This window comes from Neopsephotus bourkii, unplaced genomic scaffold (genome assembly GCF_033783945.1).
Source record: "Neopsephotus bourkii isolate Nb327-2 ecotype Australia unplaced genomic scaffold, CSIRO-AGI_Nbou_v1 NB_281, whole genome shotgun sequence".
Classification (NCBI taxonomy): Eukaryota; Metazoa; Chordata; class Aves; order Psittaciformes; family Psittacidae; genus Neopsephotus; species Neopsephotus bourkii.
The window spans coordinates 416,224-438,278 of record NW_026900790.1 but is presented as its reverse complement, the minus strand read 5'-3'; the positions used below and the strand labels follow the sequence as shown (position 1 = coordinate 438,278).

The 22,055-nt window shown below is 46.0% G+C and overlaps 1 protein-coding gene across 2 annotated transcripts in view; it reads left to right on the top strand.

Annotated features, from left to right (window-relative positions):
• PLXNA4 (plexin A4) overlaps positions 1 to 22,055 on the top strand; it is a 473,966-nt gene that overhangs the window by 55,502 nt on the left and 396,409 nt on the right. The gene's annotated exons all lie outside the window — the stretch shown is intronic.

Genomic DNA, 22,055 nt, shown 5'->3' with positions numbered 1-22,055 from the left:
CAAGTGCTGTGATTGGACAACAGAGGAATGAAATGGAGTTTTTCCATGCAGAAAAGAGTAGGGTAAATGGATGCAAGTGATGGGCAGAGACTCACAGATGACAGAGCTCTGGGTGGGTTGGTGGTACCATGATGTACCCACATGGAGAGAGGAATATCTTCCTTTTCTCCTCTGATACCTCACCTCCTACCCAAGGAACTGGAGCTAATGAGGGAGCCCTGGATTCTCCACACTTAGGATTGAAGTCTCATGGTAACTGCAGGCAAAGACAGATCCTCACTGTTTCTCCAGGCTAGTGGGGGGGTTCTGAATGCACACAAGATGAAAAACCCAGCTTGGTTTTGATATTCCCTGGAGGATATTCTGCTGCTGACAGCTCTGTGTGAATGTCAGCAGGGAACCTCGCCTTCCCTCTCCTTCCCTCTGCTGCTTTGAAAGTCAAGGGGTTTTTTGAATGTTATTTCTTTTCCCCCAACTGTTTGGCAAGTGGACTTGACTGCTCTGAAAACACGCTGTAGAGGCTCTGCCTCCTGCTGGGAAGCTGGTTGCTGCCTTGGCCTCTCCTCAGCTTCCTAAACCAGTGGGAGTCTGAGTGCTTCACTCGCTTGTGATGGAGTGATACCACTTCCCATCTGTATTTGATGGCTGTGAAGGCTGCAGTTGTCTGTGTCCTACATGGATATACAGTCCCTCTTTGAGAGGTTGTTGCCAGCTTGTCTGAAGAGTAGCTCTGTTTTTTGGCTGTAAAGTTGTGATTTTGGTAGCTGTGGTGTACTTGGCACTTGATGCTCATGTTGGGCATACCAGCAGGCAGCCCTGAAAGGGGTGGTGATGGGAATCCATATGGACATTGTGCAGTGACACCCAATTGTAATGCATCACGTAGAAGTCATTGGCTGGTGAGTCCACCATGACCTAAAAGTGTTGAGGGGTCGGATACTATCTCCAAGGGGGAAATCAAAGATGCAGGACTTGCTGTAGGCTGCTCTGAAGCTTTGCAGGTAGGTGGACATCTCTGTTGCACTTCACCAGCAAGAGTTTGAATGAGGTGGGAAGCAGGTTTCCCTGTGCATCTCTTCATCCCAGAGGTGCAGTCAGTTGGGAGGATCTGGCTGAAGGACAGAGCTGCCTTCCAGAGGGACCTAGGCAGGATGGTGCAATGGGGCTGACAGGGACTCATTCAAGAAGTGTGAAGTGCTGCAGCTGGAAAAGAGCAACCTCTTGTTATGACTCAGGATCAGGACTCCCTGGCTGGGGAACAGCTCTTCTGAAAAGGACATGGGGATCCTAGCAAACAGCAAGTTGCACATTAGCCACCAGTGTGCCTACACAGTAAGAGTCCAACCATGGCCTCAGCTTACAACTAGGGACATTGCTGGTAGATTGAGGGGAAGGTGATCATTGGGAACTCAGTGGTTAGACCATACCTAAATACTGTGCCCAGTTTTAGGCCCCTGAGTACAGAAAGGACATGGATCAACCAGAGCAAGTTCAGGAGAGGGTGAAGAGATTGGCCAGGAGCTGGAGAACATGCCCTGAGAGGAGAGGGTGGGAGAAATGAACTTGTTCAGGCTGGGGAAGAGAAAACTTGGAGGGATGTAATGGCAATATTCCTATGCCTACAAGGATGCTATTGAGAAGATCGAGACAGGCTCTTCCCATTGGTGAGTGATGTCTTGCATCCTTCTGTGAGACAGCAAACATAACTTGACCTAAGAGCACTTCCAACTGGGTATAAGGAACAGCTTTCCTCCATGAGGACAGGCAAGCACTGAAGAAGGGTGCCCATGCAGGTTGTGCAGTTCCCATCTGTGGAGATTTTCATGGCCTAAATGGACAAAACAACCTGCTCTGATCTCGTAGATGACCCTGCTTTGAACAGGAGGTTGGACTAGAGACCTCCTGAGGCCTTTCCAGCCTGGGTCACCCTGTGATCATCCCCTGCTGCAAACCTCCAAGCCCTAAAGCACATCAGAGGGCTGTATCCAGACTCTGCTGCTGAGTTGGTCCAGCTGACGCTTGTTTTAAATACCCGTGAATTGCTCTATCGCTTTAGGTGGATGCTTTGCCTCTCACATCCCTCATTTCTATTGCTTTGGGACTTCCAGCTCCAATTTGTCAGTGTAGCATACTGCAGTTAGCTCCTTGCTCATTGCAGTAAGAAAACTCCCTTTTCTTTCCTGCTAGGAAGGTTGCTGTTCCCAGCAAGAGTTAGAGCCTGCTTTTTGGCAGAGAGCAATTAATTTTCCATGTCTCTCCCTCAAGTACCCCTCTCTGCTTTCTGACTACTCAGCAGTCTCCGTGCTGCGCAGGGCTTTGCTGTGCTGTGCTTTTGCTGGGTGCCTTGCAGACATGTGTTAAGTGCTGCTTTTTTTTCTTGGAGGTTCTGGTTTAACATTGCTCGGAGTCTTGTCGGAGATGGGGTCTTGTGGTTGAGCAACAAGACTTGCAAATTGACTGTCTAATCCCTCTGGGTTCAGCATCAGTGGTGCTGCACCATGGGGCTTTATTTGTGACTCCAGGAAGAGCGGCTGGCTCCAGTGGGCCCTTGGCAGCAGGGAAGGCAGCAGGTGATGCCATCATCTCTTCAAACTCCTCCTTAAAGAAGCTACAGCTTGGGTTTGACAGGTTTCCATTTGCAAAACAGCCGAGCTGGGTTTCCTCACAGTGGGCTGAGGATGCACGCTGGGCAGGCAGAGGGATGAGAGTGACAAAAGCAGACACAAAGGGACAGCTAACAATGTCCTCCTGCAGGTTACCTTGCTGAAACCCGTGGGTCCTGCAGGCTCCCAAGGGAGAGTTTGCAGTGATGCTGTGCCTTGTCACAGCAGGTGGCTTTATGCACGGTGTCAGTAGCTCTGTGCACAATGTGGAGTATTCAGGCTGCAGTACCTGGTGTGGAAGTGCTGTTGATGGAAACCATGCAGGGGTGGAATACAACAAAAAGCAGGTGTATCCCTGTGTCCCCATGGTCTACCTGCTTCTTTTAATCCCTCTGTTCTCTGAGAAGCCCTCTAGATGGGGCATTAGGTGATGAGCTTTGGTCTTCACCACCTAATTCTGCTCTCCAGAGTGACAAAGAAAGGCTATTGAACTCCCTCTATACTCCACCTAATGCCTGGATGGATACCCAGCCAAGATGTCTCTTGTCATTCCTTCCTCTTCTCTGTCCCCTTCCTTTTTGACTAGGATAATGACTTTTCAGGGAGCCCTTGAAGTGCCTCTTGCATCTGCCTTTGATTTGAATGCCTCTTGCCTGCTGACCCTTCATAGGGGAAGTCGGCTTAAGTGCGGTTCCTAATTGGTTTTGCTTTAATTTCGTCTTTTGAAATCATTTTATCAAAAAGAGGAAACCTTTTACCCACTCCCTCGTTTTATCGGCTTGTTTTCATGCATGGTCTCTGGGTTGATTTCTCCCTTTCCCTTGTCTCTAGATAGGACATCATTTACATATTTGATTAAGCTCCATATGTTATCAGGGAGCCAGTTGAAAGAACAGCAAGTCCCTGATAAGGCGCTGTGCATCCGTCTTTTCCTTTCACCATCCTCCACTCTATCCCCCTCACCATCCTGCACCCATATCTGTGCCCAAAATCACCTCTGCAGTCTGCCTCGCCGCCTCCTCCTCCTTCCTTTGGCCAGATGACTGAGCTCTGGTTCAGATGCAGATAGGCATTGATGTAGACATCACAATTTGACAGCTCCCATCTTTAGGAAGGAAGCAGAAAGGGTGCAGAGGATGAATTCAGCACTGGTGAAGATGTAAACCATAACAATGAGACCCACATTCAGTTCCTTGCTCCCTATGAAGCCCTTCACAGGATCCCATTGTGCCTATGGGGTATGTGTTATATGAAAGCTGTTTGCTCCCACTCTTCACTTGTTGCTTTATCCAAGGTTTTATTGGGGATCTCAGCTGGACTATTTCCTGCAGTCTGGACCAACACCTTTAGCTCACCTCCTAGGTGCTAAAAATGACTGCTCTGCAGAGACAACAGAATAGGCTTGGAGAGGCTGGGAGCATAAGTATGTATGTGTCCACATGCAACAAATATTGCTTCAAAGCTTAAGCTCTGGCCTTTCAGGCTTTGTTCTCTGTGAAAACAATTTGCCTTTAGGAGTTCCCCAGACCACCTCTAGGAACCCTTTAATTTGAAATAAGCCATGGATACCCCAAGAAAGCATAGGGAAATGCTTACTCTAATGTCAATTTTCTCCTCACCAACTCTCACGTTTAAGCTGGGGGAGGTTTGGGACCCAGAGCTGAGTGTTTTTAGGGGTGATCAGAGGCCCAACTCCTCGCCTAGCAAAGGCAGAGTGGGTTTGTAACAGCAAACATATTAGTGTAATTAGCCATGCTACTGGAGTTAGAGAAAAGAGCCTTGATTATTCAAAAGGAGCCTTTCCCTCAACTGACATCCAAAGCGTAGGAGCAAGAGGTTTGATTTATGAGCCAGCTCCTAATTAAAAGGCAAAAAGTAATGTTTCCCTTTGTTAGGATGGGTGACTTTGAGCTTGAGCTAATTCGAAGAGCTTCTCTCCATCTCTTCCCTGCACACACCCAGACGTGCGGCAGCCTCTTGGCATCAGCATGGTGTTTGCAACCCCCTGTTAGAGGGCTTTAGCATTAAGTCATCTGCAAATCCACCCCTTGCAAGTGCTGCTGGTGGTGGTTGTGAAGGCAAGAGAAGGAAAGTGGTAACAAACCCCCCCTGTTCCTCTCCAACTTGATCTCTTCCCCTTGCGCTTCTTTCATTTTGGTTTAATGACTTTGTCTTGCTCTGCTTCATCATCTCGCTCTCATTTCATCTTGGTGGCAGCCTGGCTTAAACAATCAAGCTTTGATGAATTACTGGTTGTTCTACTCATATGTGAAGCTCGGGGGGAAGCATGAGGGAGTTGTGCTGGGTTTTGTAGACCCCAACCCATATGGTGTCTATGGGAGTGAAGACATGTCAATATGCAGGATTTGGGGGTCTGTTCCTGCTTGGTCTGACACTGGTCTTTTCCTTGTCTTTTTTTTCCTCTCCCAAACCATGTCCCTAACCTTTCGCCTCTTCAAAATGAAACCATACAGAAGAGCTGCAGGCTCCTGGCCCTTTCTGAAATGAGAAAAGCTGTCATTGCTGTGTGAGGGGTAGAAATGCACACTGAAGGCTAGGCTGAGACAGTTAATCAAAGCTGTGGCTCCAGCCAAAGTCCCCTTGGGATGCTGTGCCCAGGGTGACCAGAAAGCATCTTGCTAGCTGTGACAGCAGCAGCTAACCCTATAGATTTAACTGTAACCTGAAGGTATCAAATCTAGGTTAATGTCAATAATGCCTTTTCCAGGAATGTGACACTCTCATTGCTTGGCTTTCTTCATACTGGTCATTGTTGCACCAGCTATAACCCTAAGAATGATCTTTCATCTCCTAAATTAAAAGGGATTGGGTTGGAGTGGTGTTTCAGTGCATGACACCAAAAGGAAAAAGATGTGCTTGCTGGGTTGGTGTCTGTACTTGAGTAGAGACAGCAGGACTGTGTTAATGGGGATATTCCTTCCATGGGATATGTCCATGGAAGATCACTCCTGATAAGAGTTCTGATGTATCAGCAGCATTGAGTGAAGTATGTGCCAATGCCCCCAGTGGGATCCCCTTGGTGCAGGGAGCCTGGAAGTGTGTGTTGGAAACAAGTTGAGCACCCCCAGGCTCTTGTGGGAAATGGATTGGTACCACGGGGTTGCCAAGAGAAGCAAGGCTTAGAGAGGAAAGCTGGGAGCCTGTCATCTGTGGGTTTCAGCTCCGGTTACACTCTGTCGTGCTGAACATGTTCTGCTGCTGATTCACAGGGCTGGGTCCCTTTGGATAACAAAAACGCAGTTCCTGAGGGACTTTGGAGGGGTTTGGAAGCTTTGCTGATGGTTGTTTTTCTAGCTTATGTGGTACATTGGCAGAGGACCCCAGCGCACTGTTGTACCTAAAGCATCCTGGAAATGCAAACCACTGTTTCTGCTGCCAGCCACGCTGGCATTCCACCCTGCTGGGATGCTTATGGCTGTGGTCTTGGAGTCATCTTTCCTTTAGACTTCTTGGAGCTTTATATATAAACTGAGGCTGGCAATAAATTCCAGTGATTTCAGGGGGAAAAAAAAAGGGTCATCACTGAGACTGGCAGAGACCTCTCCTATGAATTTTTCAGGACCATTCTGATGAAATCTAATTAAACAGAGCAACCAGGCACTGTGCAAATCTCCCTCTGTTTGCCTCAGTTGTCATATGGTTGATTAAGGCTGGGTTATGGGGAGGGTGTGTGTGTTTATGACTTGGACTATCTGTTGGGGTGGATGTGGTTTCAGGCACTTTGATCTTTTCCCCACTGCTTACAAGTTTCTGTGGGTTTCTCTTGGATTTCCTGCTCAATTGATTCAGCTCCTTGGGGTCTAAGGGAACATATTGATGATGGAGCTAACCTGAGCTATAGGGACATGTAGTGCATGCTAATGCCTTTCTCCTGACCTTCAGACTTAGCATCTCAGTGCTGGTAAGTGGCATTCTGTTAGGATTTCTCTGTTTCTTCCAATGAGAATAACTCATTTTATTGGTTTATTATACAATAGAGAAAATCTTACAAAAAGGAGAAAGAAAGAAACCCCAAAGAGGCCTGTGCCAAATCAAAATGATTTTCTCCCTCCTCTTTTTCAGCAAAAGAAACCAGCCTCCAAAGGTCTGCAAGTTTCATGGTCTATGGAACAACCACTTTGGGTTATTTGACCTCCCCACCTCCTTTTTTCTCCCTTTCCTTTGTTTAATTAGTTCTCTTACAGGTATTTCTAATGCACGATGCACGAGTCAAAATCTTTTGATGCTTTCAAGCCTCTTCTTGCCTTTGTGCTGATGTAAATGAAGTCCCCAAATCCCACCTAAATCCTGAATTTTTAGCTAATTTGCTATTCATGGAGAAGAAGAAAAAGCTTCCAAATCTGTATCTTTCTGTTTTCCTTGCATGTCTGTCTTAGCATGTGATATATGGAGCGGTGCAAGATCTTCTGCGGCTGCTGCATTTTAGGCTCCTTGTTAAAGTTCTTCTGCCAGGTTAACGTTTTGCCTGTGTAGAAACAGGAGAACTGAACTCACTTGGGAGCCCCAGCAGAGAAATATATTATCATAATATAGTGGGAAAAGAAAGGTTTTTAGGTTGGTGAGTGGTGTGGGGCTACTCTGGTGTGTTACATCTATGCATTTCCAGGTGCAATATGGCTTTGGCTGTGGGCTGCATGGCTGAGATTGTTGTTTCTAGGGAAGGGGGCTGCTTGGGCTGGGGGGATGCAGGTGAAGGTAACACCAAAGTCCCAGCTGCATTCTGATATTAATCTATTAATATCTATAATAGAATAACTATAATAGCAAGCTAAAGCTGAGCAGTGATTATTAATTCATGTTTTTTAAGCCAGCATCTCAGTTTTAGGGGAATCTGACTTTTTTTTTAAGGGACTGGCGGTGCTGCAAAGCAGTGCTGGAAAGCAAGAGATTTAAAAAGCTGTTGCAATTCATATTCCAATGCTCTGCTTCTAACATTGTTGGTATAACGCCTGTATGTGCAGATGCAGGATGGTTACCAAGGTGTTATATACCCTACTGTGCTAACAAGGATTCATCTTTAGCCAGGGCAACCTTCTAGGGGGTATCCGAGCTCTACGCTCTCTGCAGTGCCAGGTTATGTTGTGGCAACAGTCAACGGGGCCTGACCAACCGTAAAACTCATTACACTAACATCTGCCAGTGCTTCATATACCAGCATGGATATTATGTTTGGTTGTCTTTGTATTTTCCCCCTGGGTTTTTCATCTTTATCCTGCTCTGCAGCCTCTGCCTGTCTCTCTGTGATGCAGCCCAGGCTACTGCTGTGCTGTTTTCTTCCCTGTTAAGGAAATCTCAGGCACTTCTGCCTTGAAGCTCGCCCTGACATTGTCATGGAAGTGATGTCCTTCTCCTCACTGCAGAAGGCAAGCCCTGCTAGGAAAGATGATATCACTGGCACTAAATATACCCCAGCCATCAGGCCCCTTGTTCGTGCCAGGGATGCTCTGGCAGACTCTGAGGTGACTTATATTCTATGCTTTGTCAGTTCTGTCAGTGGCAGGTGACTTATTAACTGCTATTTAATTGCTTGCAGAGAGCCTGCCTATTACTTGTTGGTTTTCATTCTCCTGATGGAAACACATGCTGGTGGCCTCCTTGCAGGTCCCTCCTCCAAGACGCACAGACCAGCCTTGTCACCTGGTTTCGAACCCTGTTTCTATTTTATTTTATTAGGGTGCTGTAATAGAGATGTAGAATTTGGAATTGGGGTCTAATTCCCACAAAGTTCACTTCCAGGGTTTCAGCCTAAGGTACTGTTGTGGGATCTGCTCTTAGTTATGTTCCTTGTGTGCTCTCTGGGTGATCTTGGACTCATCTGTTCACTCTCCCTATTTCTCCTGCAGCTATTAAAATGAAAAAGAGGGAAGTGGGAAGAGGGTGTTTGGGAGAGGACAGAGAACCTCTTTGAACACTGTCTGGACTGGAGCTGGCATCTTAGCAAGTTTATCTCCACGCTATAGTCAATATATGCTGCTCATGGATCTTCCTCGCATCTAGTGGATCTTATGGGCAGTGTATGGCCCCATTTCCTTTGCTGTCTTGTCATTTGATCCCTTTCTCCCAACACCCACGTCGCCTGGCTGTCCTTTAAACTTGCTTTTTAGGATATTTTGGTTTTCCCTCCTCCATCCCATTTATTCCTTACCCATAAGCATCTTCCTTCAAGCCTCCTTAATTTTGTTACTGCTTGGATGGCTCTTTGGCCTTGTTCATCTCTGAATATTCATCTACAGTTTGATCTGAGCATCAGACTAGAGCAGAAGAAACCTGAGTTCAGTTCCTGCTTTGCTACTGAATTTTATGGACCCATCTTTATGGGGATTCATCTCATTAAACGTAGGTATCTCTATCCACAGCAGGTATTGACAACTCCCTTTCCAACCCAGCGAGACAAATCAGATGTTTTAGGACACAACTCCTCTCATCCTGCAGGAGACTGAAATTTCCCCAAACAGGGAGATGAATTGTGTCCTAAAAGTGTCTTTTTCCCTCCATTAACAATAAAAGGAGCTGAAAGCAACTTGTTCAGATGTAAAAACCCCTTATATCTCTATTCCCTGCCTGTAAATGACAAGCAGTGGTGTTTCTCTGCTTTGTCTTATGAACAATTACTGATTGTGAGGTGCTCCAACAGTATAATATTAGAAAAGCTCAGTGCAGAGTTGTCTAGGCATGATTTTCCTGCTGGAATTTGATTAACATGCTCAGATGGAGACACTTATTTTGGAACTTGGCACTCTCCTGTACTTTCTCCATTCTAATATAGGTGACCTATCCAACCTCCTCTGTAAAGGTGGGATGCTCTTACCTGGCCAGGCAGTGGGCCATACCACCCTAAAGGTTAAAAAGAATAGACATAAGATGGCTTGAGAGTGAGGACCATGTGCTGCGACACCAGCTCCTATGGTTTAGGAGACAAGAAGGGCTGCCAGCAGACCCAGCACGTGTACACCCACCCCTAAGTGATTGGTTCTTTTGGATTTTGTTACAAATGCTCCTTAAACTGCTAAAAACTCAGGAAAAAACCCACCACCTTTTAGGCTCATTTAAAAGGAAAAAGGAGCCTGCAGAATTTATGGCATCTGCAGTGACCGAGGGCACTGCCAGCAAATTCAGGGAGTTACAAGTGGAAGAGCAGGCTGGGCTTTTGTTGGGATCACACACCTGACAGTTACAGTGATGTTAGCCAGGTGAGTTTTGCTGCTGCACACTGACAGGACATCACATCACCATGCACCAGCACCACGCAATGCTCTGGGTGATGGGGCACACTTCAACAACGTATTTTGGGATACCCAACATACTTGTGTGTGATTTGGAGACTCAAGTTAGCAGGATGAGGTAGATTAAAGAATCATGGAATCGTATCATAGAATCATGGAATGGTTTGGGTTAGAAGGGACCTTAAAGCTCCTCCAGCTCCAACCCCTGCCATGGGCAGGGACACCTTCCACTGGAGCAGCTTGCTCCAAGCCCCTGTGTCCAACCTGGCCTTGAGCACTGCCAGGGATGGGGCAGCCACAGCTTCTCTGGGCACCCTGTGCCAGCGCCTCAGCACCCTCACAGGGAAGAGCTTCTGCCTAAGAGCTCAGCTCAGTCTCCCCTTGGGCAGGTTAAAGACGTTCCCCCCGTTCTGTCCCTACAGGCCCTTGTCCCAAGCCCCTCTCCAGCTTTCCTGCAGCCCCTTTAGGCACTGGAGCTGCTCAAAAGTCTCTCATGAAGAAGAAAGGGAGGGTTTAGGCATGTGAAGGTGCAGTCAAAATACTTCTAAAAGTACTTTGGTGTATGATTCCAGTTGCAGGAGGTCCTTGTACCCAGGAACTTGTAATCAGAAGGGTGCAAATAACTAGAGCAGAAAGATACCCAAAGGGGAAAGTGTGGAAAGGATCAGGTTCCTTTAGGATCTTAATGAAGTGGAGCAGGTGGTTGGTGAGAAAAGCCAGCTCAGATTGGGGGGGATAGGGAGATCATGAGGGCACGAAGGGAAGTCAGCAAAAACTGGGTATGACGCAATGGTAGAGCAGCAACCCTTGATCTATTCCTGGCTCTGTTGCTGATTGCAGCATGACCTCAGGCAAAACGCTTTCCTCTCTACGTGCCTCCTACAGTCTTCCCTACATAGTTCTTCAGGGAATGGACTGTCACTTGCAATGAGCACGTCCTGCTCGGAGCGCAGTGGCACTTTGATTTCATCCCAAGGTTTCACAGGCAGCTGAACCATTAGCTCAAAGCTAGATAATGGTGAGGCTCAGCTGCTTTTAGATGCCAAATATCCACTTGTGAGACTTCACTGCTGGCGTGTGCTGGCTCGTGACACCCGAGTGTGTGTTTGTGCAAGAGCTGTTTCAATGCACAACTTTTCCTACATCTCTGTGCATCTCTGCTTTCCCTGCCATGCTGTGCAGAGGAATTCCATGCTTTGGCCTCCCTGCCCCTTCCCAACAGGTTGATCATAAATTAGGTTCTGATGTGGATATTGGATTTCACTCCAGCTGCTGGAGCTGTGGCACATCTGTAGGCCTCCTGTGGTTAATGGCTTCACAAAAATGAAGCAATAAAGGTTATGATGGCTGGGTTTTAACCTCGTGCCCCTCGTTCTGTTTGACGGCAGTGTTTCTTGGGAGCAGTTAAAGACCCACTGGCTGCATTTTAAATATCTCCCAGTGATGTGCCATATTTTATGAAGTGGTTTTAGTTTTTAAATATAACAAAGCTGCAGCATCTCCCCCTCCTTTTGTTTTTTTCTTCAAGAAAGATGAATTGACTCTCTTTTAGGTAAACCCATCTCTACATTATGCTGTGATTTAACATTTACATATGACACAAATCAATGCAAAGCAAGAAAGGGAAAGAGAAAAACCCACTTAGCTTGAAATCTTCCAGTGTAAGTCTGTAATGCTTTAAGGGATGCAGGCATGCACACAGTGGGGATGGTTTGTTTGTAAAGAGCAGTTCACAGTTCTGGCCATCAAAGAATCCTTCAAGGGGAGTGTGTCTGCTTTCTCACAAACCTCTTATCTATTGTGAAAAGCCATGCTCAGGAAAACAGGGATGTGACTTTGGACACAGCTTTCACTGCATCAGGAATGTGGTTGTTTTAGCATGTGTTTTTCCTTCCTTAGAAAGCCCTTTTCAGGTGTCTTCTAGTGCTGATGAATACCAGCTCCTTAAATCTCAGCTGTTTATAAAGGGAAGTCTTGGAGTTCCAACCAAGACTGTGGTTGTCTTTGCTGGGTGTTGTGGATGCTGCTTAATCTGCCACTCGGAAGACTCTCCAGCCATAGCATTTGGCTGCCCAGCAGATCAAATCAATAATGCATTTATCCTCCCAGCTCTGCTGACAGGTATGGAAGTGGTACTGTCCCTGAGTTGCAGAGAGAGCAAAACTATTCAGGCTATGTACTGAGATGCCTAAAGTGGATTTACCTGGAAAAGAGGTAGATATTTAATTTGAAGTGCTCCAGATCACCTCCCAGCCAGGATGTCCTTGTGTATGTAGTCAGTGGAGTTCAAATCACTCCCTACAGATAGCTACATATCTATTTTCAATACAAATAACTCAAATGCTTAAGGGGGAGAGTCATGAAGTGCCCTGCCAGTGCAGACATGCTGTGACTCCATGTGACACATTGCAGCAGAGAGTCCGAGCTTGCACAATGAGTTATGGCACGGGACAGGGGTGAACCTCAATGTCTTTAGGACATGATTATTCCATCAGTTACCCTGCTGCTCTTGGGGAAGAAGGGTTTTTCTTTGACTCTCTTTCCACCCTGAATTCTGTTTTAGCCCTGTACAGTTATACACAGATCCCACTGTCCTCAGAATCTGCTGATAGTGCTTGACATACCAAACCCCTGCAGAAAGGCAAGCAAGGCATGCAAGGCACCCACTTGGAGTAGATAAACAATCTCTCGTCTATTTATTTAACTCACTTGCCATTAATTGCAAAGGATGACCCTTCACTCATCTGCTATGAAGCGTATTGACTTCCACTCTCCATATCTTCCAAGAGACTTGCTGCTTAAGCATGCTCGGCATAAATCCTGAGGGGGGCCCTGGGACAGGTTTTGAGGAACATGGGGTCTGATGTTAGAGCTAATGAGCTTGTTATGAGACATGCAGTGGTATCTCTAGCAGCTCGATCCTTTGCCACTGTATGCAGCCTGTCTGCAATTAGGAACAAGGTCTGTGACATTGTGCTTGAGACTAAATCTGCAACGAGACAAAAATGTCTCATTTTCCCTTAACATAGCAGAAACTCCTGATCCGCAGAGTAAGAACAAATTTGTCTTCTTTATGACTTGAATTCTTTAGAAGTCCCCAGGGACTCACTCTAAAATCGGATTTTTTCCTATTTTTTTTTTTAAACATTAACAGCTACTGCCCATTTTTCTAGAGATTTAGAAATCAGAACGGTGTTAGCCCATGTAGTAGAAGCTATCACCCTGGGCAAAGTGCTTACAAGGGTGTGTTAAGTGATTGCTATTGATATATTGACAGGGTAGAAGGCAAAAGAAGAGTATCTGGATGGCACTAATAGGAGGAGACACAAAGATCTGGGTCATGTTGCCTACTTGTCCAAGATAACTCTTGCACTGTATCTGTAAGGGGTCAGTAGTGATGCAGAGCGTAAATCCATGATGCAAGGACACCTTTGCAAATGGTTTTCCCTTCTTTGCTCATGATCCATTAAATTAGGTATGGAAGTGACCTCCAGAAGTCTTCTGATCCCCCCTATCCCAAAGAAAAGCTGCTGTAGTTAAACCATTCACCTGGGATGTTCAGCTTTACTTGGCCATCGTAGTGTCTCAAGGCAGACCCCTGGAGTGCAGTAGTTTCTGCCTGACTTGGATCACTTCTGGCTGTTGTCTTTGCACATTTTGCCCTTATTTTAATGAATATCACAAGCCTGCAACCTGTGTCCTATACCTGAGGACATGCTCTTCTGGGGTTTGTCCAGCCATTGTCAGACAATTGGTCTGAATTACCCCCTTCATTTCAGTCCTATTCATTCCCTGCAATCCATTATCTTCACCTTTTCTTCCCTACCCTGAATATCACCCAAGCTGTTCTTTCTTTTTGCACTGGGAACTTTAAATGGATAGATATGTTAATTGGTATCATTACAACAAATGGTCCCAGTCACACTGCAATTCAGGGTGAACATTTCATGTTGCCATTTAAATGATGAGGGGTTTTTCTTTTTTCTCTTAATGCCACTGACAGCTACTTGTGTTTAATTCATTTTGATTTTGTTAGGAGGGGGAAGTTATCAGGATTGTATCATTAAAAATGCATGCTTGGGTTATTCATGCATGTTTCATACATCCCTGTGTATGATCCATCATAATCCAACATTAGCCAATGGGGATACCAAGTGGAAAAGGTCTGCTGAGCATACATATAATTCAATTACACCCATGACGTCACATTGATTGGATTTTTTAATGACACCTCCAAGCTGTGCTGTGAACAGGGCTGGGAAAAAGGTTTCCATTGGGACTGCCTGTGGCTGGGAACATGAGGTTTGTGTTATCACTCTGGATTCAAGGAAGTTTGGATCTGATAGCAACTGCTGCTTTGGAGCTGAAGCTGAAGGCCAGATGCGAGCCAGCTCCATGGCACAAACCTTGACAGCAATGAGAGCTGTGCTGCTTGGGCTGTAATAAATAAGGTGTTCTCCCTGATGTTCGCTGATGCTAAAGTGCTTTTACCAGTTCCCATGGCAGAAGGACAATGTGTCATGCAGTAAGTCCTCCTAATGTGGTGTAACTGCTCACGTTGGAGCACTGGTTTGGTTAAAAATCCCTTCTTGTTAATGGGTGGTTGTGGAGCAGTGCATGGTGGCATTTGCTGCAGCTGAAAAAGGAGGTAGCTGGAAGATGCAACTGGTGATTTAGAGAAAACCCTAGGAGCAAGCTCTCCAACAGAGTTTCAAGCTGACAAGCAGGTATTCCTTACTGTGGTGCTCCTCCTAACGTGTATCACCTTATTGCTACTTAGGCCATCCTTATATAGTCACTGGGCATACATACATATTGATGAGGCTACACATGAATTACATAATTTTCCATAGTTTCCCACATACATACAAAAATGTGATGGTGGTCTTTGAGGGTCCTTTACTTCTCCTAACAATCTTCATAACTTCTGGCAGTCTTTGAAACGCCAGCTTAATTAACATTATAGACATAGCAATAAACCTGTCCTTCTACTTATCAGTTAGTTTAACTGCTCCCATGCTGGACATCTGCTAGTCCCAGATACTCCCCAACCCCAGGTCCTGTTTTTGTATTCTGTTTTCTTACACTTTTTGTACTAAGGTCCCAAGGACCTAAAACTATGTCAACTACCTTCAAGCACCTCAGTTGTTTTCCATTACAAAGCCATCAAACTTAATGTTACTTAGAACTGATTACATTTTGTGGTCCTTGTTTCACTGGTGGCATCTTTAGCCTTTCCTCTTGTCACAAACCTCGACTTAGGGTAAATCAGTAATTCCACCTTCCTCCCCCATCACCTTCACTACAGTCTTTCACCCCATCAGTGAAGTTAATCCCTCCTTTCCAGAGCCTGCCCAATATATCCATAAAGTGCCATTCCTGGGGAGCCAGGTAGCACATGGCAGAAGCCTGGTAATCTGTAAGGTCTGTTATGTAGGCAACAGAGGGTTAGGGTTAGGGTTAGGCGCTCCCTCCCTGTGAATGTTCCTGATGCTCTGAGCACAGTGGAGTATGCCTCTGAGCCATGAAAGCTACTCCTCCTTCTCTGGTCCTTCAAGGTTATGAGGAAGAAGTGAGCAGAAAAAGGCCAGAAGGAGCAAGGGAAGAGGTTGAAATTTGTTTGTTGCTGGGTGAGAAGACCCATGTTCATCAGTGGAGCTGGAGAGATTGGGATACATGTTGGAGAGGGGAGTGTGCACAGCCTTGCTGTTGTCAGCAGCATTGATTGCCTTAAAGGTCTTTTCCAATCTAGTTGGTTCTGTGGTCTCCTGAAAGCCAGCCTTATCCCCATGGGAATGACAAAGTCTTTGCTGGCTGCTTTGACTGTGTTTTGCACAGCACCTTTTACGCTTGGGTGCTGATCTCAGTTTGGGTGTCCCGGCACTGCTGCTGCTTGCTATTATTCAAGTGGTGCAAAAAATGCTGGTGCAGAGTTTTCCCTGATGCTCCTTTAAATATATGCATACAAAAAAGGAAGACTCCCCATCCCTCACTTCAATGTATTAATAACTTGCTCGCTGCGAGCACATCCCGTGCACCCATCTGCCTCAGCACTTTCTAAGCTTTAGTGAATTACAACCCAGCAGAGTGAATTACAACCCACCAGTGGATTATCTGCATTTTATTGCTGCTGGATCACAAGCCCAAAGAACTACCAAAAAAAATCTCTGTTTCAGATCAGGGCCAGGGGAAGAAATCACTGCTTCTGACTCCTAGCCCTTTGCTTTAAACACATGAGCATTCTAACTACCAATCCTATTGATTTTCAATTAGGGCTCAAATGGAAGTGGTTGTAGCTTTCTGTTAACCCTCGGGAGACTTTGCTCTGTCATCTGGAGTGAGGAATGGGGGAAGAAATCCTGCGTTGCCTGTGCTGACGTGGATCTGTAGTTGTGTGCTTGGAACTTGCTCCTGAGCAGAAAGGGGTTTTAATGCAGTTTGTTAAAATAAGAAAGTCCTTTCTTATGGGAATGGGCACTCTTGGATCTGCTGCTGGGGGCAATACGTGGTGTGTGGCATGAAGAAATTATAGCTGTAAGTCCAGAGGTATTGTGGGGTGGTCGAAAGTTATTGTTGGCATGAGTTTAAATTATGTGAGGAAACTCAGATAAAATGGTAGCAGTGCTGAACCTTGCTGGAATGTTAGGGTTAGTCTTGGCAATGCTTTTTAACAAGCAGAAGGCAAATAAGTTTGAAGCTGCAAAATTCACACCCTTCGTTGCCTGGTTTTTAGGTTGGTCAGTGTTCGGCAAGCACTATTTTGGGCAAGTGGCCGTGAGTGTGCACTTACAGAATCACAGTTTAGAAGCACAGAATGGTTTGGGTTGGAAGGGACTTTAAGATCATCCAGTCCCAATCCCTCTCTCACAGGGAAGAACTTCTGTCTTACATCTAACCTGAACTTCCCCTGTTTCAGTTTGAACCCATCACCCCTTGTCCTATCACTCCAGTCCCTGATGAAGAGCCCCTCTCCAGCATCCTTGGAGCCCCCTTCAGACACTGGAAGCTGCTCTGAGGTCTCCACACAGCTTCTCTTCTCCAGGCTCAACAGCCCCAACTTTCTCAGCCTGTCTTCATATTGTATTCACACACATGTTCTGTCTTTTGAGGGTGCTTCCCTCCTTGGATCTCCCAACTCTCTGCCAAAACCAGGAACTGACGTGTCCGTTCTCTTGGCTGGGAATGCAAAGGAGCTAAGTAATTTGTAAAGCCAGGTTAAGATTGTGGCATATTCCTTGAAGAAACAGAGACTCAAGGTTTATAATGGACTGGGACATTCTACAGGGGCCTGCAGGGATAGGAGAAGGGGCAATGGGTTTAACCTGCCAGAGGGGAGGTTTAGATTAGATCCTAGGTAGAAGCTCTTCCCTATGAGGGTGCTGAGGCGCTGGCACAGGGTGCCCAGAGAAGCTGTGGCTGCCCCATCCCTGGCAGTGTTTAAGGCCAGGCTGGACAATCCCTTCAACCCAAACCAGGCTGTGTTTCTATGATAATTTACAGCAGACAATTTGACCAAGAGCTAAAATGAGTTTCATGAGATTTGGATTCATCTTTGTTTTGATCTGCCCTGACCTACGTCTCTGTGCATCCATCCCCTGCTTCCAGTACAGTGTATGTGTTTGTTCCATCAACTTTACATGAGAGCCCCAATGATGTTATTTATAACAGCCTGCAGCCAGGCAGCTGGAGCCAGTATTGGGTTACCATCACCTTCTACCTTCCCAGTCCCCCTTTGCTGCATCAGAGGGTGCAGCAAGGCTGGATTTCAGGATGGGCTGGGATGGTGATCCTGAACTGTGGCAGCCTCTGACATTAGGCACTGTTCTCATCCTTGCTTTCCCCTCAGGGCAGAGCCTGCAGGGAATTACATAGAGCAAAGCCCTGAACTATATCCTATAGGATGTTTTCTGCAAGGCCTAAAGGCAATATTCTCTAAGACAATTTTGTATCTTTATTCCTTCTCTGTGTACTTTAAGCCAAAATAATCTATCATTAATAATATTAAAAATATACATTATGTCTGGGCAGGAGCAGGGCCTATTTGGTGTGGGTGCTGTGTTGCCCTCTTAAAGATCCGGTAGATCTTTCTGGGGTGCTGTAAATAAGTGCGAAGGGTTCCCAAATGGTAGGAGGAGAGGATCTCAGCTAAATGGGAACAGGGTTTTCATGGTGAAGGTAGCAGGCTGATCTGAGCTGGCATTTTTATCTTGCTTATTCTCCCTAGGGGAGAACAAGCAGTCCTACCTGCTGCTTTTCCACCCCTTATCATCAGCATCTGGCATTATCACATTTGTTGTATCTCCTCTTTACAGTGCTGACATGAGAGGACATCCCCCAGGGTTGTCGACATGGTAGAAATTAGCAAAGCCCCAGTGTGTGAGTTTCTGACTCTTTTCCTTTGCAGTCTGAGCATCAGCTCCACTGTGTCCTGGAGCAGTGAGAATGGTTAAGGTGACCATATTCCTCCCTACTGCGTGAACATCTTCTTGTCTGGAGGATGCCAACTCCAACCACGTGCATTAGCACTGCTGGCAATAATCAGAGGCCAGTAGCCAGATTAGTATGGAAAAAGTAGATGAACTTCGTTTGCAAGGGGTGCTGTTGGGAGCACGTTTGTTCCTTTTCAGCTAAGAAGGGATGTGTAGGGGTAATGGATGTAGAAGGGCTTGACTACATGATCCTTTTTTGTGTTTATTGAGTATCAGTTGGAAACAGCTCACCGCAGTGGCTCTGCTTCAACCCCTTCTGCTTGCAGCTGACTCTGCATCCCAGTGGGAGGCCCAGACTTCCCAGAAGAGGCGGTTACAAGCTGGCCTTAGTTCATAACCTTCCCTCCCTGCCCCTTGCAGCTCCTGGAGCAGTATCTCTGTCTGGAAGAGCAATGTTACTGCAGTGAACTCTCTCCTCACACCACCACGCTGGTGAAATGCCCTTTGTAATGCTCCAAGCTTTTGTTTTTTGCATGAGTTGAGTTGGGGTGAACTTAGTGAGACTGCCAGAGCATCACGAATAAGTTAGGAGAAAAGCTGTACTCAGCGCTCAGGGAAGAGAAAGCAGGCTTGGTGCCCAAACAGCCATTTGAGTGCCCCTGTCAGTGGCCTTTTAAACCCTCTTTACATGCTATGTTGGTTGAGAATTGGACCTTTCACCTCTATGAGTCTTCCCAGGTCCTGTGTTTCAGGAGTCATGGCTGGCTTCAGATAAGTGGTTGTCAAATCTCTCTGGCATATCCTGTGATCATGTTGGTGGAACATCCTGACAGTCTAAGAGATCTCTTGCCTCAAACAAAACATCCTCAACCTGGAGAGTTTGTGACACTTTTGCGTCTACTCCTCGACAGTTCTGCTATCACAACATCCCATTGCCCAAGGCTCCTCTTGGAGTCTCCAGTTCTCCCAGTTCAAGACATCTTTAAGGCCAGAGAGGACAATGTGATCAATTCACTGCATGAACCACTCAGTATACATAGCCCTGTGACTATTTCTGTTTCTGAAGGTAGTGATTTTCCCAGGAGGTACAAAATCTGCAAGGTTGAGATGAAATTTCCCTCTTTGCTCTTCCTAAAACCATCTTTGTAGAGGAATCACTCAAACAAAAAGCCACCTTTCTCTGTCTGGGAACACCTCTGCTCTCCTACTAAAATGCTTGTGTGTTCTACCTCCTGAGGTCCAAGCCTTCTCAATCTTGGGGATACCCCTGTGATGATGGACAGCCACTCTTTGTTCTCAGCTTTTGGGATCTTTTTCATCCTTTATTGCAATTCTACCACTTCTCATGACTGCCCCTATCCCATTCTTTCTGCACAGCTTTCAGAGTCCCTTGTCCCCATGATTGCATTCATGCTATCCCCAGAGGGCCATTGCCAGTCACCTCTCTCAGTTATTTCTGCACAGTTGGGGCTTTGTAATGAAAACCAAGACTGTCTGCTTCGTTTCCAGCTTCGCCTCTGGATTAGCTCCTGATTTCTTCCTTGGATTCACTTCAGATTGCAGCAGGTCAGGGAAGAAGGTGCATCGGCGTCCTCTCCAAAGTGTGATTTTTCTTATCCCACGCTGCTACATCAGGACTTGTTGAAGGGCCAAAGAGCAGAGAGCTCTGCCATGATGCAATGAGGTGTAGGATTGGAAGGGGTGTCTTGGGTCAAACCTAGGCACCTGCCAATGCATCTCATTGTGTAATTCTGCTTGCAGACCTTGTAAGTTCCATCCTCACCTTCATTTGCCAACCAACTCAAGGGTTTCTCCCTGCTGGTGGGTTGTGCAGGCTGGTGGTCCCATAGGCCTATAGCTGGTACATAGGAGAGACTGGGGCTGAGCTGGATGCTCAGCAACACACCATCTGAGCTAAGGACCAGCCTGAGCTGGACCCAGAAACATGCTTCCTCCAAACCTTGCTGGAGCATGGAGGTGACCTCCTGGAAGCTGGACCAAAAGGACTTTTCTACTCTCCGTGGGGAGAATAGGTCATCCCAAGCAAGCAAGCAGACCATGTTGCATCTGCCTGCATGGAACTGGTGAGACCCGGATTGTCAAAAGCTGCTTTTTGCAAGGTGTCTGGGGGATGCTGCTGCCTGTCCAACAATTGCAATCATAGAATCACAGAATGGTTTGGGTTGGAAAGGACCTTAAGATTATCCAGTTCCACCCCCCTGCCATGGGCAGGGACACCTCACACTAAACCATGTCACCCAAGCCTTTGTCCAACCTGGCCTTGAGCACTGCCAGAGTGGACTCCAAATACCAGCCTCAAGGTTTGCTGCAATGGGAAGTGACTCCAGCCTTGGAAGGACATGTGATAACCAGTGCTTATGAAGCAGCACACAGCTAATGGCACTTAAAACTTGTCACTTCATAAAGAGCAGCAAAACCAGGGCATTGAACACGTCTCTCCTACAAATGCCTTCCCCACAAATACTTGATAGAGACATACACTCACCTCACACACACACCAGACAAACCTGATGAAGACATTTGTTAGAGACCGTGATCCGTGCTCCTGCTGCTGCCTCCTCTGATTTCCTTGTGAAGGCAAGGGTTAGTTATTTGGTTTGTGTTTTGCTTCGGGTTTTTAAGTGCTTTTCTGACGGCTGCTTTACATTTTGTCCTGTGCTCGGGATGAGCTGACTCAGCAGTTTAGCACTCAGCTGCTGCCCAGAGCGATTTGCAGTGATTTGGGTTATTACTTTGAGCACAGCCAGCTCTGCTTTGCTATTAATTGACAAGCAGGAAATGCTTCTTGTATTCTTTAGCTGAGTTCATTGCCGGGACCTTGCTGTCTAGGAGGGACCACTCATAGGAAACTTGTGTTTGAGTGATTAGCAAAAAGAATATGATTTGAGTGCAAACATATTCTCTTTGTCAGGGACTGTAGTGGTAGATAAGGGGTGCTGAGTTGAAACTGAAACAGGGGAAATTTAGGTTATATATAAAGCAAGAAGTTCTTTACTGTAAAGGTGGTGAGGCACTGGCACAGGGTGCCCAAGGAAGTGTTAAATGCTTCATCCCTGGCAGTGTTCAAGGCCAGGTTGGACAGAGCCTTGGGTGACATTGTCTAATGTGAGGCATCCCTGCCTATGACAGGGGTTGGAACTGGATGAGCTTAAGGTCCTTTCCAACCCAAACCATTCTCTGATTCTATACCTCTTGATACATGAGGTGTCAGATACTGAGTAATGATCATGCTTTAAATATAGTTTATAACTTTCTCCTTATGCATATACCGCCTACTGTATATGCATTGTGGAATACACGTGCAGTGTGGCTGTGTGTAAATGATGTAGCTGTATAATTACACCTACAGAGTAAGAGATCTGTTTTTACTTTTAATTATTGAATATATCTGTGTATAAAGATGCATCGCCCAGATGGAATGTCTTTTAGGTCACATTTCAATAATAATTACAGTTAAATTATGCTGGGGATATTTTATTTTGTCTTATTTGTTTTAGCTACTTCTACAACTGCTACTCTTCCAACCAGAAAGGTCATGGCCCAGATGTGAATAAACACATTGTAAACTGGATGTAGTAAATAAACCCACTCCCTAGTAGCAGTGGTATTAAGCAGAGTAAGGGGAAAATAGTTGTGTCACTGAAGTTCTGATTATATGAATTAATGGCAGTTGTGTAAAGAAAGGTTAGTGTAGTTATATAGAAGTGTTTTTGATGTGGGTTTGAATTCATAGTAATTGCAGTATAGCTACAGGACCC